Here is a 21,768-nt window from a genome sequence, read left to right as displayed (position 1 = left end):
CACCGTACAGCAGCGTTCGATAGTTACATTACACCGCACGGCAGCGTCCGATAGTCACATTACACCGCACGGCAGCGTCCGATAGTCACATTACACCACACGGCAGCGTCCGATAGTTACATTACACCGCACGGCAGCGTACAATAGTTGCATTACACCGCACGGCAGCGTCCGATAGTCACATTGCACCGCATGGCAGCGTCCGATAGTCACATTACACCATACATCAGCGTCCGACAGTTACATTACACCGCTCAGTAGTGTCCTAGTCACATTACACTACACGGCAGCCTCCGATAGTCACATTACACCGCATGGCAGCGTCCGATAGTTACATTACACCGCTCAGTAGTGTCCTAGTCACATTACACTACACGGCAGCGTCCGATAGTTACATTACACCACACGGCAGCTTACAATAGTTGCATTACACCGCACGGCAGCGTCCGATAGTCACATTACACCATACATCAGCGTCCGACAGTTACATTACACCGCTCAGTAGTGTCCGATAGTCACATTACACCGCATGGCAGCGTCCGATAGTCACATTACACCACACGGCAGCGTCCGATAGTTACATTACACCGCACGGCAGCGTACAATAGTTGCATTACACCGCACGGCAGCGTACAATAGTTGCATTACACCGCACGGCAGCGTACGATAGTCACATTACACCGCATGGCAGTGTCCGATAGTCACATTACACCATACATCAGCGTCCAACCGTTACATTACACCGCTCAGTAGTGTCCTAGTCACATTACACTACACGGCAGTGCCCGATAGTTACATTACACCGCACGGCAGCGTACCATAGTTACATTACACCACACGGCAGCGTCTGATAGTCACATTACACTACACGGCAGCGTCCGATAGTCACATTACACCACACGGCAGCATTCCATAGTTACATTACACCGCACTGCAGCGTCCGATAGTCACATTACACCGCACGGCAGCGTCCGATAGTCACATTACACCACACGGCAGCGTCCGATAGTCACATTACACCACACGGCAGCGTCCGATAGTTACATTACACCGCACGGCAGCGTACAATAGTTGCATTACACCGCACGGCAGCGTACAATAGTTACATTACACCGCACGGCAGCGTCTGATAGTTACATTACACCGCACGGCAGCGTCCGATAGTCACATTACACCGCACGGCAGCGTCCGATAGTCACATTACACCACACGGCAGCGTTTGATAGTTACATTACACCGCACGGCAGCGTCCGATAGTCACATTACACCGCACGGCAGCGTCCGATAGTCACATTACACCACACGGCAGCGTCCGATAGTTACATTACACCGCACGGCAGCGTCCGATAGTCACATTACACCGCATGGCAGCGTCCGATAGTCACATTACACCATACATCAGCGTCCGACGGTTACATTACACCGCTCAGTAGTGTCCTAGTCACATTACACTACACGGCAGCCTCCGATAGTCACATTACACCGCATGGCAGCGTACAATAGTTGCATTACACCGCAAGGCAGCGTCCGATAGTCACATTACACCGCATGGCAGCGTCCGATAGTCACATTACACCATACATCAGCGTCCGACGGTTACATTACACCGCTCAGTAGTGTCCTAGTCACATTACACTACACGGCAGCGTCCGATAGTTACATTACACCACACGGCAGCGTACAATAGTTGCATTACACCGCACGGCAGCGTCCGATAGTCACATTACACCATACATCAGCGTCCGACAGTTACATTACACTGCTCAGTAGTGTCCGATAGTCACATTACACCGCATGGCAGCGTCCGATAGTCACATTACACCACACGGCAGCGTCCGATAGTTACATTACACCGCACGGCAGCGTACAATAGTTGCATTACACCGCACGGCAGCGTACAATAGTTGCATTACACCGCACGGCAGCGTCCGATAGTCACATTACACCGCATGGCAGCGTCCGATAGTCACATTACACCATACATCAGCGTCCGACCGTTACATTACACCGCTCAGTAGTGTCCTAGTCACATTACACTACACAGCAGCGTCCGATAGTTACATTACACCGCACGGCAGCGTACAATAGTTGCATTACACCGCACGGCAGCGTCCGATAGTCACATTACACCATACATCAGCGTCCGACAGTTACATTACACCGCTCAGTAGTGTCCGATAGTCACATTACACCGCATGGCAGCGTACGATAGTCACATTACACCACACGGCAGCGTCCGATAGTTACATTACACCGCACGGCAGCGTACAATAGTTGCATTACACCGCACGGCAGCGTACAATAGTTGCATTACACCGCACGGCAGCGTCCGATAGTCACATTACACCGCATGGCAGCGTCCGATAGTCACATTACACCATACATCAGCGTCCAACCGTTACATTACACCGCTCAGTAGTGTCCTAGTCACATTACACTACACGGCAGCGCCCGATAGTTAAATTACACCGCACGGCAGCGTACAATAGTTACATTACACCGCACGGCAGCGTACAATAGTTACATTACACCGCACGGCAGCGTCTGATAGTTGCATTACACCACACGGCAGCGTCCGATAGTTACATTACACCGCACGTCAGCGTCTGATAGTAACATTACACTACACGGCAGCGTCCGATAGTTACATTACACCGCACGGCAGCGTCTGATAGTCACATTACACCGCAAGGTAGTGTCCGTATACACACTGGCCGGAATTCAATTGATTATCATGCATGATAATGTAATACCCTGAAGCTATTGCACCATGGAGATCCCCTTGTGATTTTTTTTGTTTTGTTTACATTGTGGAACTACAAGTCCCAGAGTAGATCGTGGGCTGAACTTTATGTGACCCTGTCAGATTGGGACAGGGATTTTGCCGCCAATTCTCTGGTCCTGTCACTTCTTACCCAGCAACATAAAAAGTCTGGGAAACATGTCCCCAGCTGATTGGGTCCCCTGGGTTGTAGGGCAGAGTGACCAGGGGGTAGTCTGTTGCTGGGGCCCCGGGAGCCAGTCATCATAGAGGAGAGGGGAGGTGGAGGAGCACCAGGACCCTTAAAAGAAGCCTCACAGCACAGGAGAAGGAGACCCTGGAGGATGGGAAAGTGTACCTGGGGAAGTGGAGCCATGTAGTATCCGGGAGCCTGAAGTGAGGAGCCTCTGTTCAAGTGAGCCTGTTGCCCAGCTCAGCCGCCACCGGGATCTGACGTGATGACCTGCCTGGGGAAGAAGAGGAGCCGCCTGCCACGCCATGGAGATCGTCGGCGCTGAAGACGACTGGAGACCCTGCTGCAGAGGGGAAGAGCTGGCCGCGTCAGGGCCAGCGGGGATGGAGTGCGGAGAAGAGCCGCCGCTGCCGAGAGACTGGAGCAGAGCAGGAGACCTGGTCCGGAGTGAGGAAATGGAGCCGTCTACGCCGCTGCCTGCCTGTCTAGAGCGGATCGTGGGGACAAGGAGAAGTCCGGTGCGGATCCTGAGTGAAGAGGAGCGGGTGGAGAAATGGCCCCCCTTAAGGACTTTCCAGGCTGCTGCTTCCAGAAGGCGCGGGACCCGCCTGGTGGACACCGGGCGCACAGGCACCGCCGAGGACGACCCCGGGAAAGAAGACCCCTGGCGAGGACCCCTGGTTGCTGAGATGTGACGGCGCAGACTGGAGGATGCGGGAAGAAGACCCCTGGGGCGTCGCGACCGGAGACTAAGAAGACCTCACTGGGAGATGATGGCGCGGACCGGAGCCTGCTGCACAGGAGCAGAGCGAGATTAGTGAGAGGACAGTGGGGACCGGAGCAGAAGAGGACATCGCCGGCAGAAGGAGTGAAGAAGATATGGGAGCCGATCGGAGGTGGCAGAAGCGCCGCAGCAGGTGGTGAGACCCTGATCGCCCTTCCGCTGCCATACTCTGCCCCTGTTGTGCCCTCCGCTGCAAAAACTCTGCTAATAGGGGACATAGTATTTAAAAAAGGGTGTAGACACCCCTAAGATCCCCTGTGTCCGATATTTAACCCCTTCCGCTGCATAAACTCTGCAATTGGGAACATCTTATGTAATAAAAGGGGTGTGCTCCCCTCATGATAGTACCCCCACAAAGTTTAGATAATTAGGGGTTGCGCTCCCCTCATTTGTATGTGCCCCGCATATTTGTTTTGGGAATGTTGTAAAAGGGGGTAGACTGCCCTTATATATTGGTACCCACATCTGGGATTGTTTGGTAGGGGGTAGGAGTGTAGACATCCCTTGGTAAGTGCTGCGGTGATAGTTCTTTGATGCAAGCTCCGCCCAGCAGTGTGAAAGCTAATGTTAATGCATTTATCTGCTATTAAGGAATGCTGGTACTGATAGTTCTTTTTATGCAAGCTCCGCCCAGCAGTGTGAAAGCTAATGTTAATGCATTTATCTGCTATTAAGGAATGCTGGTACTGATAGTTCTTTTTATGCAAGCTCCGCCCAGCAGTGTGAAAGCTAATGTTAATGCATTTATCTGCTATTAAGGAATGCTGGTACTGATAGTTCTTTTTTTATGCAAGCTCCGCCCAGCAGTGTGAAAGCTAATGTTAATGCATTTATCTGCTATTAAGGAATGCTGGTACTGATAGTTCTTTTTATGCAAGCTCCGCCCAGCAGTGTGAAAGCTAATGTTAATGCATTTATCTGCTATTAAGGAATGCTGGTACTGATAGTTCTTTTTTTATGCAAGCTCCGCCCAGCAGTGTGAAAGCTAATGTTAATGCATTTATCTGCTATTAAGGAATGCTGGTACTGATAGTTCTTTTTATGCAAGCTCCGCCCAGCAGTGTGAAAGCTAATGTTAATGCATTTATCTGCTATTAAGGAATGCTGGTACTGATAGTTCTTTTTTATGCAAGCTCCGCCCAGCAGTGTGAAAGCTAATGTTAATGCATTTATCTGCTATTAAGGAATGCTGGTACTGATAGTTCTTTTTTATGCAAGCTCCGCCCAGCAGTGTGAAAGCTAATGTTAATGCATTTATCCGCTACTAAGGAACGCTGGTTACCTGAGACTGTTGCTTACAAGCCATAACCAGCCTGCTTTAATTGTGCACAAGTTCCTGCTTACCTGTTACCTGTATTGCTGATGCTGGTTACCTGAGACTGTTGTTAAGAAGCCATAACCAGCCTGCTTCAGCTGTGCACGTGTCTCCTGTTTATCCATCACTTGTGTTGCCAACGCTGGTTACCTGAGACTGTCGTTTAATAGCCATAACCAGCCTGCTTTAATCGTGCACAAGTTCCTGCTTACCTGCTACTTGTATTGCTAACGCTGGTTACCTGAGACTGTCGTTTAATAGCCATAACCAGCCTGCTTTAATCGTGCACATGTTCCTGCTTACCTGCTACCTGTATTGCTGACGCTAGTTACCTGAGACTGTTGTTTAGTAGCCATAACCAGCCTGCTTTAATTGTGCACAAGTTCCTGCTTACCTGCTACCTGTATTGCTAACGCTGGTTACCTGAGACTGTCGTTTAATAGCCATAACCAGCCTGCTTTAATCGTGCACAAGTTCCTGCTTACCTGCTACCTGTATTGCTGACGCTGGTTACCTGAGACTGTTGTTTAGTAGCCATAACCAGCCTGCTTTAATTGTGCACAAGTTCCTGCTTACCTGCTACCTGTATTGCTGACGCTGGTTACCTGAGACTGTTGTTTAGTAGCCATAACCAGCCTGCTTTAATTGTGCACAAGTTCCTGTTTACCTGCTACCTGTATTGCTAACGCTGGTTACCTGAGACTGTCGTTTAATAGCCATAACCAGCCTGCTTTAATCGTGCACAAGTTCCTGCTTACCTGCTACTTGTATTGCTAACACTGGTTACCTGAGACTGTTGTTTAGTAGCCATAACCAGCCTGCTTTAATTGTGCACAAGTTCCTGCTTACCTGCTACCTGTATTGCTAACGCTGGTTACCTGAGACTGTCGTTTAATAGCCATAACCAGCCTGCTTTAATTGTGCACAAGTTCCTGCTTACCTGTTACCTGTATTGCTGATGCTGGTTACCTGAGACTGTTGTTAAGAAGCCATAATTAGCCTGCTTCAGCTGTGCACGTGTCTCCTGTTTATCCATCACTTGTGTTGCCAACGCTGGTTACCTGAGACTGTTGTTTAGTAGCCATAACCAGCCTGCTTTAATTGTGCACAAGTTCCTGCTTACCTGCTACCTGTATTGCTAACGCTGGTTACCTGAGACTGTTATTTAGAAGCCATAACCAGCCTGCTTCAGTTGTGCACCAGTTACCTGCTTACCTGCCACCTGTATTGCCAACGCTGGTTACCTGAGACTATTATTTAGAAGCCATAACCAGCCTGCTTTAATTGTGCACAAGTTACCTGCTTACCTGCTACTTGTATTGCTAACGCTGGTTACCTGAGACTGTCGTTTAATAGCCATAACCAGCCTGCTTTAATCGTGCACAAGTTCCTGCTTACCTGCTACCTGTATTGCTGACGCTGGTTACCTGAGACTGTTGTTTAGTAGCCATAACCAGCCTGCTTTAATTGTGCACAAGTTCCTGCTTACCTACTACCTGTATTGCTGACGCTGGTTACCTGAGACTATTATTTAGAAGCCATAACCAGCCTGCTTCAATTGTGCAACAGTTACCTGCTTACCTGCCACCTGTATTGCCAACGCTGGTTACCTGAGACTGTTATTTAGAAGCCATAACCAGCCTGCTTCAATTGTGCGCCAGTTACCTGTTTACCTGCCACCTGCATTGCCAACGCTGGTTACCTGAGACTATTATTTAGAAGCCATAACCAGCCTGCTTTAATTGTGCACAAGTTACCTGCTTACCTGCTACTTGTATTGCTAACGCTGGTTACCTGAGACTGTCGTTTAATAGCCATAACCAGCCTGCTTTAATCGTGCACAAGTTCCTGCTTACCTGCTACCTGTATTTCTGACGCTGGTTACCTGAGACTATTATTTAGAAGCCATAACCAGCCTGCTTCAATTGTGCACCAGTTACTTGCTTACCTGCTACCTGTATTGCTAACGCTGGTTACCTGAGACTGTTATTTAGAAGCCATAACCAGCCTGCTTCAATTGTGCGCCAGTTCCCTGTTTACCTGCCTCTTGTAAATTTTGTTAGGATAATAAAATGGAGTTGGATACTATATTATGTTTGTGTTGTCATTGTGTCTGAGAGGTAAAGCAGGTCTGCCGCTCTGATCACCCGAACCTGATTCACACTAGCACCCCACAATTTAGTTCAAGTTTTCGGCACCGTAAATGTCATGTGTTTGTTTGTGGGTGGACATTACATAAAATTTTGGCGTCACGAACAGGATCAGAGAATCGCAGGCGGGCCTGTGCTCCAGACACAATGACTTGTTTGCCAACAGAGCTGTACCCAGTTCAAGGCTTATGTTAACCGATGTATAGTGTTAAGGTGTATACGTGAGGACACGTATAATTTTAGGGGGGAAGAATGTAATACCCTGAAGCTATTGCACCATGGAGATCCCCTTGTGATTTTTTTGTTTTTGTTTACATTGTGGAACTACAAGTCCCAGAGTAGATCGTGGGCTGAACTTTATGTGACCCTGTCAAATTGGGACAGGGATTTTGCCGCCAATTCTCTGGTCCTGTCACTTCTTACCCAGCAACATAAAAAGTCTGGGAAACATGTCCCCAGCTGATTGGGTCCCCTGGGTTGTAGGGCAGAGTGACCAGGGGGTAGTCTGTTGCTGGGGCCCCCGGGAGCCAGTCATCATAGAGGCGAGGGGAGGTGGAGGAGCACCAGGACCCTTAAAAGAAGCCTCACAGCACAGGAGAAGGAGACCCTGGAGGATGGGAAAGTGTACCTGGGGAAGTGGAGCCATGTAGTATCCGGGAGCCTGAAGTGAGGAGCCTCTGTTCAAGTGAGCCTGTTGCCCAGCTCAGCCGCCACCGGGATCTGACGTGATGACCTGCCTGGGGAAGAAGAGGAGCCGCCTGCCACGCCATGGAGATCGTCGGCGCTGAAGACGACTGGAGACCCTGCTGCAGAGGGGAAGAGCTGGCCGCGTCAGGGCCAGCGGGGATGGAGTGCGGAGAAGAGCCGCCGCTGCCGAGAGACTGGAGCAGAGCAGGAGACCTGGTCCGGAGTGAGGAAATGGAGCCGTCTACGCCGCTGCCTGCCTGTCTAGAGCGGATCGTGGGGACAAGGAGAAGTCCGGTGCGGATCCTGAGTGAAGAGGAGCGGGTGGAGAAATGGCCCCCCTTAAGGACTTTCCAGGCTGCTGCTTCCAGAAGGCGCGGGACCCGCCTGGTGGACACCGGGCGCACAGGCACCGCCGAGGACGACCCCGGGAAAGAAGACCCCTGGCGAGGACCCCTGGTTGCTGAGATGTGACGGCGCAGACTGGAGGATGCGGGAAGAAGACCCCTGGGGCGTCGCGACCGGAGACTAAGAAGACCTCACTGGGAGATGATGGCGCGGACCGGAGCCTGCTGCACAGGAGCAGAGCGAGATTAGTGAGAGGACAGTGGGGACCGGAGCAGAAGAGGACATCGCCGGCAGAAGGAGTGAAGAAGATATGGGAGCCGATCGGAGGTGGCAGAAGCGCCGCAGCAGGTGGTGAGACCCTGATCGCCCTTCCGCTGCCATACTCTGCCCCTGTTGTGCCCTCCGCTGCAAAAACTCTGCTAATAGGGGACATAGTATTTAAAAAAGGGTGTAGACACCCCTAAGATCCCCTGTGTCCGATATTTAACCCCTTCCGCTGCATAAACTCTGCAATTGGGAACATCTTATGTAATAAAAGGGGTGTGCTCCCCTCATGATAGTACCCCCGCAAAGTTTAGATAATTAGGGGTTGCGCTCCCCTCATTTGTATGTGCCCCGCATATGTTTTGGGAATGTTGTAAAAGGGGGTAGACTGCCCTTATATATTGGTACCCACATCTGGGATTGTTTGGTAGGGGGTAGGAGTGTAGACACCCCTTGGTAAGTGCTGCGGTGATAGTTCTTTGATGCAAGCTCCGCCCAGCAGTGTGAAAGCTAATGTTAATGCATTTATCTGCTATTAAGGAATGCTGGTACTGACAGTTCTTTTTATGCAAGCTCCGCCCAGCAGTGTGAAAGCTAATGTTAATGCATTTATCTGCTATTAAGGAATGCTGGTACTGATAGTTCTTTTTATGCAAGCTCCGCCCAGCAGTGTGAAAGCTAATGTTAATGCATTTATCTGCTATTAAGGAATGCTGGTACTGATAGTTCTTTTTTTATGCAAGCTCCGCCCAGCAGTGTGAAAGCTAATGTTAATGCATTTATCTGCTATTAAGGAATGCTGGTACTGATAGTTCTTTTTATGCAAGCTCCGCCCAGCAGTGTGAAAGCTAATGTTAATGCATTTATCTGCTATTAAGGAATGCTGGTACTGATAGTTCTTTTTTTATGCAAGCTCCGCCCAGCAGTGTGAAAGCTAATGTTAATGCATTTATCTGCTATTAAGGAATGCTGGTACTGATAGTTCTTTTTATGCAAGCTCCGCCCAGCAGTGTGAAAGCTAATGTTAATGCATTTATCTGCTATTAAGGAATGCTGGTACTGATAGTTCTTTTTATGCAAGCTCCGCCCAGCAGTGTGAAAGCTAATGTTAATGCATTTATCTGCTATTAAGGAATGCTGGTACTGATAGTTCTTTTTTATGCAAGCTCCGCCCAGCAGTGTGAAAGCTAATGTTAATGCATTTATCTGCTATTAAGGAATGCTGGTACTGATAGTTCTTTTTTTATGCAAGCTCCGCCCAGCAGTGTGAAAGCTAATGTTAATGCATTTATCTGCTATTAAGGAATGCTGGTACTGATAGTTCTTTTTTTATGCAAGCTCCGCCCAGCAGTGTGAAAGCTAAAGTTAATGCATTTATCTGCTATTAAGGAATGCTGGTACTGATAGTTCTTTTTATGCAAGCTCCGCCCAGCAGTGTGAAAGCTAATGTTAATGCATTTATCTGCTATTAAGGAATGCTGGTACTGATAGTTCTTTTTTATGCAAGCTCCGCCCAGCAGTGTGAAAGCTAATGTTAATGCATTTATCTGCTATTAAGGAATGCTGGTACTGATAGTTCTTTTTTATGCAAGCTCCGCCCAGCAGTGTGAAAGCTAATGTCAATGCATTTATCCGCTACTAAGGAACGCTGGTTACCTGAGACTGTTGTTTACAAGCCATAACCAGCCTGCTTTAATTGTGCACAAGTTCCTGCTTACCTGTTACCTGTATTGCTGATGCTGGTTACCTGAGACTGTTGTTAAGAAGCCATAACCAGCCTGCTTCAGCTGTGCACGTGTCTCCTGTTTATCCATCACTTGTGTTGCCAACGCTGGTTACCTGAGACTGTCGTTTAATAGCCATAACCAGCCTGCTTTAATCGTGCACAAGTTCCTGCTTACCTGCTACTTGTATTGCTAACGCTGGTTACCTGAGACTGTCGTTTAATAGCCATAACCAGCCTGCTTTAATCGTGCACAAGTTCCTGCTTACCTGTATTGCTGACGCTGGTTACCTGAGACTGTTGTTTAGTAGCCATAACCAGCCTGCTTTAATTGTGCACAAGTTCCTGCTTACCTGCTACCTGTATTGCTAACGCTGGTTACCTGAGACTGTCGTTTAATAGCCATAACCAGCCTGCTTTAATCGTGCACAAGTTCCTGCTTACCTGCTACTTGTATTGCTAACACTGGTTACCTGAGACTGTTGTTCAATAGCCATAACCAGCCTGCTTTAATCGTGCACAAGTTCCTGTTTACCTGCTACCTGTATTGCTGACGCTGGTTACCTGAGACTGTTGTTTAGTAGCCATAACCAGCCTGCTTTAATTGTGCACAAGTTCCTGCTTACCTGCTACCTGTATTGCTAACGCTGGTTACCTGAGACTGTCGTTTAATAGCCATAACCAGCCTGCTTTAATCGTGCACAAGTTCCTGCTTACCTGCTACTTGTATTGCTAACACTGGTTACCTGAGACTGTTGTTTAGTAGCCATAACCAGCCTGCTTTAATTGTGCACAAGTTCCTGCTTACCTGCTACCTGTATTGCTAACGCTGGTTACCTGAGACTGTCGTTTAATAGCCATAACCAGCCTGCTTTAATTGTGCACAAGTTCCTGCTTACCTGTTACCTGTATTGCTGATGCTGGTTACCTGAGACTGTTGTTAAGAAGCCATAACCAGCCTGCTTCAGCTGTGCACGTGTCTCCTGTTTATCCATCACTTGTGTTGCCAACGCTGGTTACCTGAGACTGTTGTTTAGTAGCCATAACCAGCCTGCTTTAATTGTGCACAAGTTCCTGCTTACCTGCTACCTGTATTGCTAACGCTGGTTACCTGAGACTGTTATTTAGAAGCCATAACCAGCCTGCTTCAGTTGTGCACCAGTTACCTGCTTACCTGCCACCTGTATTGCCAACGCTGGTTACCTGAGACTGTTATTTAGAAGCCATAACCAGCCTGCTTCAATTGTGCACCAGTTACCTGCTTACCTGCCACCTGTATTGCCAACGCTGGTTACCTGAGACTATTATTTAGAAGCCATAACCAGCCTGCTTTAATTGTGCACAAGTTACCTGCTTACCTGCTACTTGTATTGCTAACGCTGGTTACCTGAGACTGTCGTTTAATAGCCATAACCAGCCTGCTTTAATCGTGCACAAGTTCCTGCTTACCTGCTACCTGTATTGCTGACGCTGGTTACCTGAGACTGTTGTTTAGTAGCCATAACCAGCCTGCTTTAATTGTGCACAAGTTCCTGCTTACCTACTACCTGTATTGCTGACGCTGGTTACCTGAGACTATTATTTAGAAGCCATAACCAGCCTGCTTCAATTGTGCAACAGTTACCTGCTTACCTGCCACCTGTATTGCCAACGCTGGTTACCTGAGACTGTTATTTAGAAGCCATAACCAGCCTGCTTCAATTGTGCGCCAGTTACCTGTTTACCTGCCACCTGCATTGCCAACGCTGGTTACCTGAGACTATTATTTAGAAGCCATAACCAGCCTGCTTTAATTGTGCACAAGTTACCTGCTTACCTGCTACTTGTATTGCTAACGCTGGTTACCTGAGACTGTCGTTTAATAGCCATAACCAGCCTGCTTTAATCGTGCACAAGTTCCTGCTTACCTGCTACCTGTATTTCTGACGCTGGTTACCTGAGACTATTATTTAGAAGCCATAACCAGCCTGCTTCAATTGTGCACCAGTTACTTGCTTACCTGCTACCTGTATTGCTAACGCTGGTTACCTGAGACTGTTATTTAGAAGCCATAACCAGCCTGCTTCAATTGTGCGCCAGTTCCCTGTTTACCTGCCTCTTGTAAATTTTGTTAGGATAATAAAATGGAGTTGGATACTATATTATGTTTGTGTTGTCATTGTGTCTGAGAGGTAAAGCAGGTCTGCCGCTCTGATCACCCGAACCTGATTCACACTAGCACCCCACAATTTAGTTCAAGTTTTCGGCACCGTAAATGTCATGTGTTTGTTTGTGGGTTGACATTACAATAAATTAAAACATTATGCCTTTAAGGTCACAGAACATGCACACATAACTTTCAGTGTGAGAAAGTCCTGGGCATAGGGCTACACAGCATATACTCCTTTGTACCTCAAACCTCAGCTGCAGAACACCTCACAGATCACACAGGCGGGGAGCACTGCACTGCAGTATACTGTCCAGTGGGCGGGGCTTAGAACGGCCCGGGGGTGTGGCTTCAGGCAACAGGGGACAGGGGGCTCAGCAGTGGAAGAACCAGGGGGCGGAGTTTATAAAGGTTCCACAGAGACACAGCTTGGGTGGGATGGCAAGTGAGAAGAACTTTGAGCAATCGTGGGCACAGCTGTAGATGCACCAGGAGGCGGAGCTTATCGCGATCTGGGGGAGGAGCTTACTTCAATCCTAGGTATATGCTTCATTGGGCAGTGACAGCTGCTGGCAGCTTCAGAGGGGAGAGGCAGAGTTATGTCTCTCCGTGATAGGAGTCGAGTGAGGGAATGCTATTGGTGATGACAGGAAAAAAGTTTTTTTTTCCTGTCAACACTATCTGAACTGCAGGGGATCCGTGGGCCTATTTCCAGTGGGGGGCCTGGAGCTGCAGCTCCATCCGCCCCATTGTTAATCCGGCCCTGATAGTAGGCCATTGCTGTATCTTGCAGCTCCGTGTCACTGCAAGTATCCATTCCATATCTTTGCTGCATTTTTGTGAGCAGTATACTGTATATAGTAGTACAGTGCAGCATTTTGGTGACCAACAGTATATAGTTGTACAGTACAGTAGGCCATTGCTGTATCTTGCAGCTCTGTGTCACTGCAAGTATCCATTCCATATCTGTGCTGCATTTTTGTGAGCAGTATATATAGTAGTACAGAGCAGCATTTTGGTGACTAACAGTATATAGTTGCACAGTACAGTAGGCCATTGCTGTATCTTGCAGCTCTGTGTCATTTCAAGTACCCATATCTGTGCTGCATTGTTGTGAGCAGTATATAGTAGTATAGTGCAGCATTTTGGTGACCAGTATACTACAGTACAATAGTCCAGTGCTGTTCTCGCTGCACAGTGTCAGTTCTCCATAGTATCATCAGTGCTCAGTATAATCAGTGATTGATCAGTATAATCAGTTCTCAGTATAATCAGTGCGCTGTTAGATGTGTGCCCGTTTTCCGCCTTTAGTGCATTGGGATTTAGACAATTGATGAAGTTATTGTGTCCCCGGTACAAAATCCCATCTAGATTCCACTTCACTAGGCAGGCGTTGGCGAGATTTTACCAATTAATATCAGTGATTTATAATTAATTATTAATTACAGTGATCTTGCCAGATGATTCCAGTGATTTTGTCATTTTCTTCCAGTGATTTGGACCAATAATACCATTGATTAGAACAAATAATTCCTGTGATATTGAGGTGTTTGTGTTGCTTAGCTTAGCCATCCAACGACCACAGTGCACCTCTTTTTCTCTTTTCTTTGCATCATGTGCTGTTTGGGGACTATTTTTTTAAGTGCCATCCTGTCTGACACTGCAGTGCCACTCCTAGATTGGACAGGTGTTTGTGCCGCCCTCTTGGGTCGCTTTGCTTAGTCATCCAGCGACCTCGGTGCAAATTTTAGGACTAAAAATAGTATTGTGAGGTGTGAGGTGTTCAGAATAGACTGGAAATGAGTGGAAATTATGGTTATTGAGGTTAATAATACTATAGGATCAAAATTACCCCCAAATTCTATGATTTAAGCTGTTTTTGAGGGGTTTTTGAAAAAGAAAAAAAAACACCTGAATCCAAAACACACCCGAAACCGACAAAAATTTTTAAGGGAGGTTTTGCCAAAATGCGTCCGAATCCAAAACACGGCCGCGGAACCGAATCCAAAACCAAACCCGAAAAATTTCCGGTGCACATCTCTAGGTAATTTGATTAAACTATCGGTACTGAGCCATGGATATACCTAAAACCTGGACCGTTGGGGTGCCTTGAGGACCACATTTGAGAACCTCTGTCTTAAACACTGATCACATAAAAAAGTTTAACATAATATTGTTTGTTAGTAAACTCAGGGCCGAAACTAGGATTATCGTCACCCGGGGCAAGGCAGTAATTCGACGCCCCCCCCCCTCCAAAAAAATAAACACTAAATAAAAAAACAAACAAACAAACCCTATCAGACTAAAATAATCAGATAATCAAAAATTTTGAAAAAAAGGGATACTACTGGACAATGGGGGTAATTCCAAGTTGATCGCAGCAGGAATTTAGTTAGCAATTGGGCAAAACCATGTGCACTGCAGGGGAGGCAGATTTAACATGTGCAGAGAGAGTTAGATTTGGGTGGGTTATTTTGTTTCTGTGCAGGGTAAATACTGGCTGCTTTATTTTTACACTGCAAATTAGATTGCAGATTGAACAAACCCCACCCAAATCTAACTCTCTCTGCACATGTTAAATCTGCCTCCCCTGCAGTGCACATGGTTTTGCCCAATTGCTAACTAAATTCCTGCTGCGATCAACTTGGAATTACCCCCAATATTCCCCTATGTGCCTCAAATGCCCTATGTGTCACATGCCCCGCCAGCGTGTTCAACTACATGCTCCTCTGTGTGTCCCCATACATTGCACTATGGGCCTAATTCAGACCTGATCACTCGCTAGCTATTTTTTGCAGCGCTGCAATCAGATAGTCGCCGCCTATAGGAGAGTGTATTTTAGCTGTGCAAGTGTGCAATCGCATGTGCAACCGCCCTGTACAAAAACAGTTTGTGCAGTTTCTGAGTAGGTCTGACCTAACACAGCTGCTGCGATCACTTCAGCCTGTTCGAGGCCAAAATTGACGTCAGACACCCGCCCTGCAAACGCTTGGACATGCCTGAGCTTTTCCAAACACTCCCTGAAAACAGTCAGTTGCCACCCACAAACGCCCTCTTCCTGTCAATCTCCTTGCGATTGGCTGTGCGAATGGATTCTTCATTAAATCCACCGCACAGCAACTATCTGCTTTGTACCCATACAACGCGCCTGTGCATTGCATACGCATGCGCAGTAGTGCCCTGATCGATGCGCAGCGAAAAACGCTAGCGAGTGAACAGATCTGAATTAGGCCCTATATCATACCATCACTGCACTACATTCCCCTATCCAATGCACTATATCACTATATTACATCCCCTACACCCTGAACTACATCACTACACTACATGCCCCTATATGCTACACGACATCACTACACTACACCCCCTTATATGCTACACCACATCAGTGCACTACATGCCCCTATATACTGCAATACATTACTACACTACATACCCTATATGGTGCACTACATCACTGCACTTCACCTCCCTTTAAGCTACACCAAATCCCCCCATATGGGAGGCAAAGTGGAGGTTGATACTGCTAACTGGGAGCACAGTGCGTTTCTATAGCTTATACGGTGCACCTTACACTAGTCGCAGCACTGCATGGCAAAGAAGAGAGTTTAAGACTGTAGCCGACATAGGAGAGATCCCAGGTACTGGAGCTCACCCGCAGAGTGTCGGGGCCAGCTGCGGGCAGACAGGTGGGTCAGATACATTGCCCTGGAACCTGTCTGCTGTCTCACTGGAGCAGCACAGCACTGCTGGTATAAAAAAAAAAACCCTGCTCCTCTGTAACTCCTTAGCGCACCCTCAAATCCTGCAACCAGGGCGCATGCCCCCTTAGCGCCCCTCACTTCCTCAGTAATGGCGTAGGGATCCTTTGGCTTTCCATACTTGAGTTAGAAATGGCAATCAACCATTGATGGTGGAAATCTGATGGCGAAATTTTTTTCCCCCCCGGCACACGGGATACTGTAAATAGCCGCACTCTCATTTTCGCCACTCAGCCCCACCCCTTCCCTGATTGGCCGACCGCGGTCAATAAGGATGCCCATCAATGGTTTCCTGCTATCAGTGGTATATAGTTAGGAAATCGATGGTCAATTTGTTGACAGTGACAAGACCAACAGCAGAATGTTGGCACAGCTACCAGACATGGTAAATGCTTGTGCCAATTTTACACTTTCATGATACTGACACATTCTGATGTTGACCTTGTTAAAGTGATTTATCCCAGTATCAATGTAAAATATTGAAGCCACTATCAATAGCAACCCTTTGGTGGCCACTATACCTTGAGTTATACTCGTGTCTTTTGTTGTGTAGATTAATTGGCCACTGCTCATTAATGCAAATATCTAATCACCCAATCACATGGCAGCAACTGAATAAAGTAATAAAATATACAGAGTAGTCAAGGGGTTCTGGATGGTTGAAGGTTGGAAAAAAAAAGTCTCCATACCTAACAAATCTCAATTTCTATGGTGTCATGCAGACAGTAGGGTCAGAATTTGTCATAAACAACATAAATCCATGGTTCCATCCTGCCTTGTGGCAACAATTCAGGATGCTGGTCACGGTGTAATCTTGTGGGAAATGTTTCTTTGGTCTACACTAGACATCTTAGTACCAACTGAACCTTGGGTGAATGTCACAGCCAGTGGTGCAAGTAGAAAAAAGGTCTTACAGGTACTGTGTGCACGCGCCAAAAAAACGGGTGTGGACAAATGCCACATGGGGCGTGGCCAATGAAAATGGGGGCGTGATACACATATGGGGGGGCAGATACACATATGACCCCAATAGTGCCAGATACACGTTGCCCCACAGTGCCATATATGCAAATGCCCCCAAAGTGCCAGATATACAAATGCCCCCACAGTGCCAGATATACAAGTGCCCCCACAGTGCCAGATACACATTGCCCCCCAGTGCCAGATACTCAAATGCCCCAGAGTGCTAGATATACAGTGCCCCCCCCCAGTGCCAGATACAGAAATGCCCCCACAGTGCCAGATATGCCCCAGTGCCAGATATGCCCCCAATGCCAGATACACATGTCCCCACAGTGCCAGATATGCCCCCAATGCCAGATACACATGTCCCCGCAGTGCCAGATACGTCCCCGCAGTGCCAGATACAGATATGCCCCCAGTGCCAGATATGCCCCCAGTGCCAGATACAGAGATGCCCCAGTGCCAGATACACATGTCCCCCCAGTGCCAGATATGCCCCCAGTGCCAGATACAGAAATGCCCCCCCAGTGCCAGATTTGCCCCCACAGTGCCAGATACACATTGCCCCCCCAGTGCCAGATACTCAAATGCCCCAGAGTGCTAGATATACAGTGCCCCCCCAGTGCCAGATACAGAAATGCCCCCACAGTGCCAGATATGCCCCAGTGCCAGATATGCCCCCAATGCCAGATACACATGTCCCCACAGTGCCAGATATGCCCCCAATGCCAGATACACATGTCCCCGCAGTGCCAGATACAGATATGCCCCCAGTGCCAGATATGCCCCCAGTGCCAGATACAGAGATGCCCCAGTGCCAGATACACATGTCCCCCCAGTGCCAGATATGCCCCCAGTGCCAGATACAGAAATGCCCCCCCAGTGCCAGATTTGCCCCCACAGTGCCAGATACACATTGCCCCCCCCAGTGCCAGATACTCAAATGCCCCAGAGTGCTAGATATACAGTGCCCCCCCCAGTGCCAGATACAGAAATGCCCCCACAGTGCCAGATATGCCCCAGTGCCAGATATGCCCCCAATGCCAGATACACATGTCCCCACAGTGCCAGATATGCCCCCAATGCCAGATACACATGTCCCCGCAGTGCCAGATACGTCCCCGCAGTGCCAGATACAGATATGCCCCCAGTGCCAGATATGCCCCCAGTGCCAGATACAGAGATGCCCCAGTGCCAGATACACATGTCCCCCCAGTGCCAGATATGCCCCCAGTGCCAGATACTGAAATGCCCCCCCAGTGCCAGATATGCCCCCAGTGCCAGAAACAAATATGCCCCCAGTGCCAGATACATATGTCCCCGCAGTGCCAGATATGCCCCCAGTGCCAGGTACACATGCCCCCTTCCCCTGTTGCTTACCTCGCTGCTGCTTCCTGTGTGTGAGGGGAGGAGAGCGCAGCGTGCGCCTCTCCTGCCCCTCAGTGTCTACCTTGAATTAGGCGCCGATCCGTGAGCCAAAGCTCGCGGTCCGGCAGCCAATCTGAGCCTTGGCTGCCAGTCCGTGAGCTCTGATGCCTCACGGGCCGGTGCCGAATTGAAGGAAAACACTGAGGGGCAGGAGAGGCGCACGCTGCACTCTCCTCCCCTCATGCAGCAGCGGCGCTGATGAGCAGCAGCAGGGGTGGGAGGGAGCAGTGGCCCAGCGGCGTGGGTATGGCGTACCCATGGCTAAATTCTTAAGGGTGCGCCGTTCCCACACATACTCGCCCACTTGCAGCGCTGGTCACAGCCTACCTGAGAATTGTTGCTAACAATGAGGATCATTCATATGTGGACAAAGTAACTATCGCTGCTGATTTCTTAAATTGCAGTGGTCTTATAACTGCAAAACTGTGGTGTTTTAAAAATAGACCCCTAAGTAAGGATGCCAACCACAATATGGCTGGGTACCTTCTTTCTGTCCTCTCACAGCTTGAGATTGCTGGGAATTGGAAATTTTAGCAGACAAGGCTGTGTTACATAAAAGAGTTAACAAGCTCACCCTAGTAAGGATATTGGGGGTCATTCCGAGTTGATCACTAGCTTCCGTTGTTCGCTGCGTAGCGATCAGTGAAAAAAATGGCTAATCTGCGCATGCACCGCAATGCGCACGCGCGGCGTACTGGTACAAAGTCCTTTGTGGTTTTGCACTGGTTCTAGCAACGATTCCAAATGCACAGCCGATCGCAAGGAGATTGACATGAAGTGGGCGTTTCTGCGTGGCAACTGACCGTTTTCAGGGAGTGTTTGGCAAAACGCAGGCGTGGCTGAAAAAACACGGGCGTGGCTGGGCTTTCACTGGGCGGGTGTGTGACGTCAAAAGCCGTCCCTCCATCGTTAGAATCAACGCACACGAAGAGTAACTACAGGGCTGGTCTTGTTTTGCACAAAATGATTTTGCAGGCGCTCTGCTGCACAGGCGTTCGCACTCCTGCAAAGCGAAAATACACTCCCTGGTGGGCAGCGACTATGCATTTGCACGGCTGCTAAAAGTAGCTAGCGAGCGATCAACTCGGAATGACCCCCATTGTAGGAAAAGTATCACAAGTCACAAATCACAGTAGTAGAGTTATATAGAGATTAATAGTAGAGAAAAATGAATGAGTACCGACTTGGGCCTTAAGCAAGACACTTATTCAGCCTTGCCCAAGTCGGTACGCAGTTATCTTTACTGATGGTGGCTAATTTTTATTCTTTTATTTTAATAAATTGTAAACAAGTTTATGCTATGAGAGGCATATGTTCAGGATTTTGTTGGTAGTTACACTCATCCTTATAAATCATTTCTGTTGGGATAAAGTGGAGGACCTACTGTATACCCTGATTCACGTTTATAGAAGATACCAGCAGCATCCTGACTCTACCAGCCTATGGACCTGCATATAAGATGTATGGGTTATACACAAGAATAATCTACATGAATCTATATAAAGATTTGTAATCACCTAGAATGATTTATGGATTGTAACATATTCAAACACTATCTCTACTACAGTGATTTGTGAATTGTGATACTTTTCAACAATATCCTTACTAGGGAGAACTAGTTCAGTCTTTTCTTTTTCATTGTTTGGGGTGGTGGACACCCTTTTTGTGGACTTAGTAGTCTTTGAGCAGGAGGTATCCATTTTCATATAAGAATGTGTTATAGTTCCATCTATTACCTGGTACTCCGCCTGTCATGCTAATCCAGTGGTTCCCAAACTTTTATGAAACACAGCGCCCTAGAATATTTTTCACGCCATCCCTAAGCCAAAGTTTCTCATTTAGAAATTAAGAGAGAAATATTAAATTAAGTAAATTGTGTTTATGTGTCATCCTTAGGTTCAGTTATGTGGTGAGGAACATGATTCGCTTCTGTTTGTCCACATATTTTATGATTAACATTCACCAGCACTGGTTTTACCTATTACACTGACCATAAATAATTTGATTTGTTACTGGACCACCAATCCAAGGCACCCCTGCAAGTGTTCCGTAAGTGGGTCTTACAAGCAAGCATGATTCCTAAAAAACAAACCAAAAAAACAAAACAAAACAAAACATAACATAATAGATGGTTTAAGTAGATCTTATTAGAGCTTCTTATTAAAAAAACGGACAGTACAGAGGAAGTACTGTATATCAATATCCTGGCCACACACATTCTGAAATGTGAAAATATTTACAAATTCCAGATGCACAGTCTAAATGGAAACTGACTGGGGTTAGCAACCAATTTTACCATATGCAGAGCAGGGGCGGATTTAGGGCTTAGGCCGCCCCTAGGCACATTATTGGCTGCCCCCCTAACTCCCCCCCCCCCCTTCATCACTTCGGGGCCAATCTGAATGCCTTGAGTCCACCAAAGCAGCCTCAATCTCACCCCACTACTAACTCCAGAGAATCACCTGGCCTCAATAGCCTGGTGTGTCGCCCCACAGCAATTGCCACCCCTAGGCATGAGCCGCATGTGCCTTGTGGAAAATTCACCACTGAAGCAGAGCACTAAAGGACTCAGAGATGTGTGCTGAGCAATCTATCAGTGACCGCTCAGCACACATCTCCCCCCCCCCGCTCAGCACAGCGCGATGTGTGCTAAGCGAGGGGGGGTGCATGCAGACCAATCTAGCACCGGCGATAGTGACGCGCGGGGCCCGCATCGCTATCGCTGTGGGGCATACACACAAAAGATCCGTGCTTGAAATCTAAGCAAGCTAGTCAGAATGTTTAGATTTTAAGAACGGATCTCTTCGTGTGAACCCCCCTTAACACAAGGATTTGACTCTGTGCTAATCATCCTGTTTATCTCAATTGTCAAACATGATTACTGTAGTTGTTTGGTTCATGCTCATACATCCACTTTCATTCAAATAACAGATCAACAAGGCCAAGTCTTGCTACATCAATGACAAACATACGGCAATTACTTACTGCCTTACAAAGCTGTTGTTTTTGTCAATGGATTTAAGGGGTAATTCAGACCTGATCGTAGCAGCAATTTTGTTAGCAGATGGGCAAAACCATGTGCACTGCAGGGGGAGGGGCAGATAGAACATGTGCAGAGAGAGTTAGGGTGTGTACACACACCACACCCAAATCTAATGGTGTGTACACACAGGGGGTAATTAAAAGTTGATCGCAGCAGGGTTTTTTTTTTTGCAGTTGGGCAAAACCATGTGCACTGCAGGGGAGGC

The sequence above is a fragment of the Pseudophryne corroboree genome, chromosome 4 (genome assembly GCF_028390025.1).
Source record: "Pseudophryne corroboree isolate aPseCor3 chromosome 4, aPseCor3.hap2, whole genome shotgun sequence".
Lineage (NCBI taxonomy): Eukaryota > Metazoa > Chordata > Amphibia > Anura > Myobatrachidae > Pseudophryne > Pseudophryne corroboree.
This window is presented reverse-complemented; position numbering follows the sequence as displayed.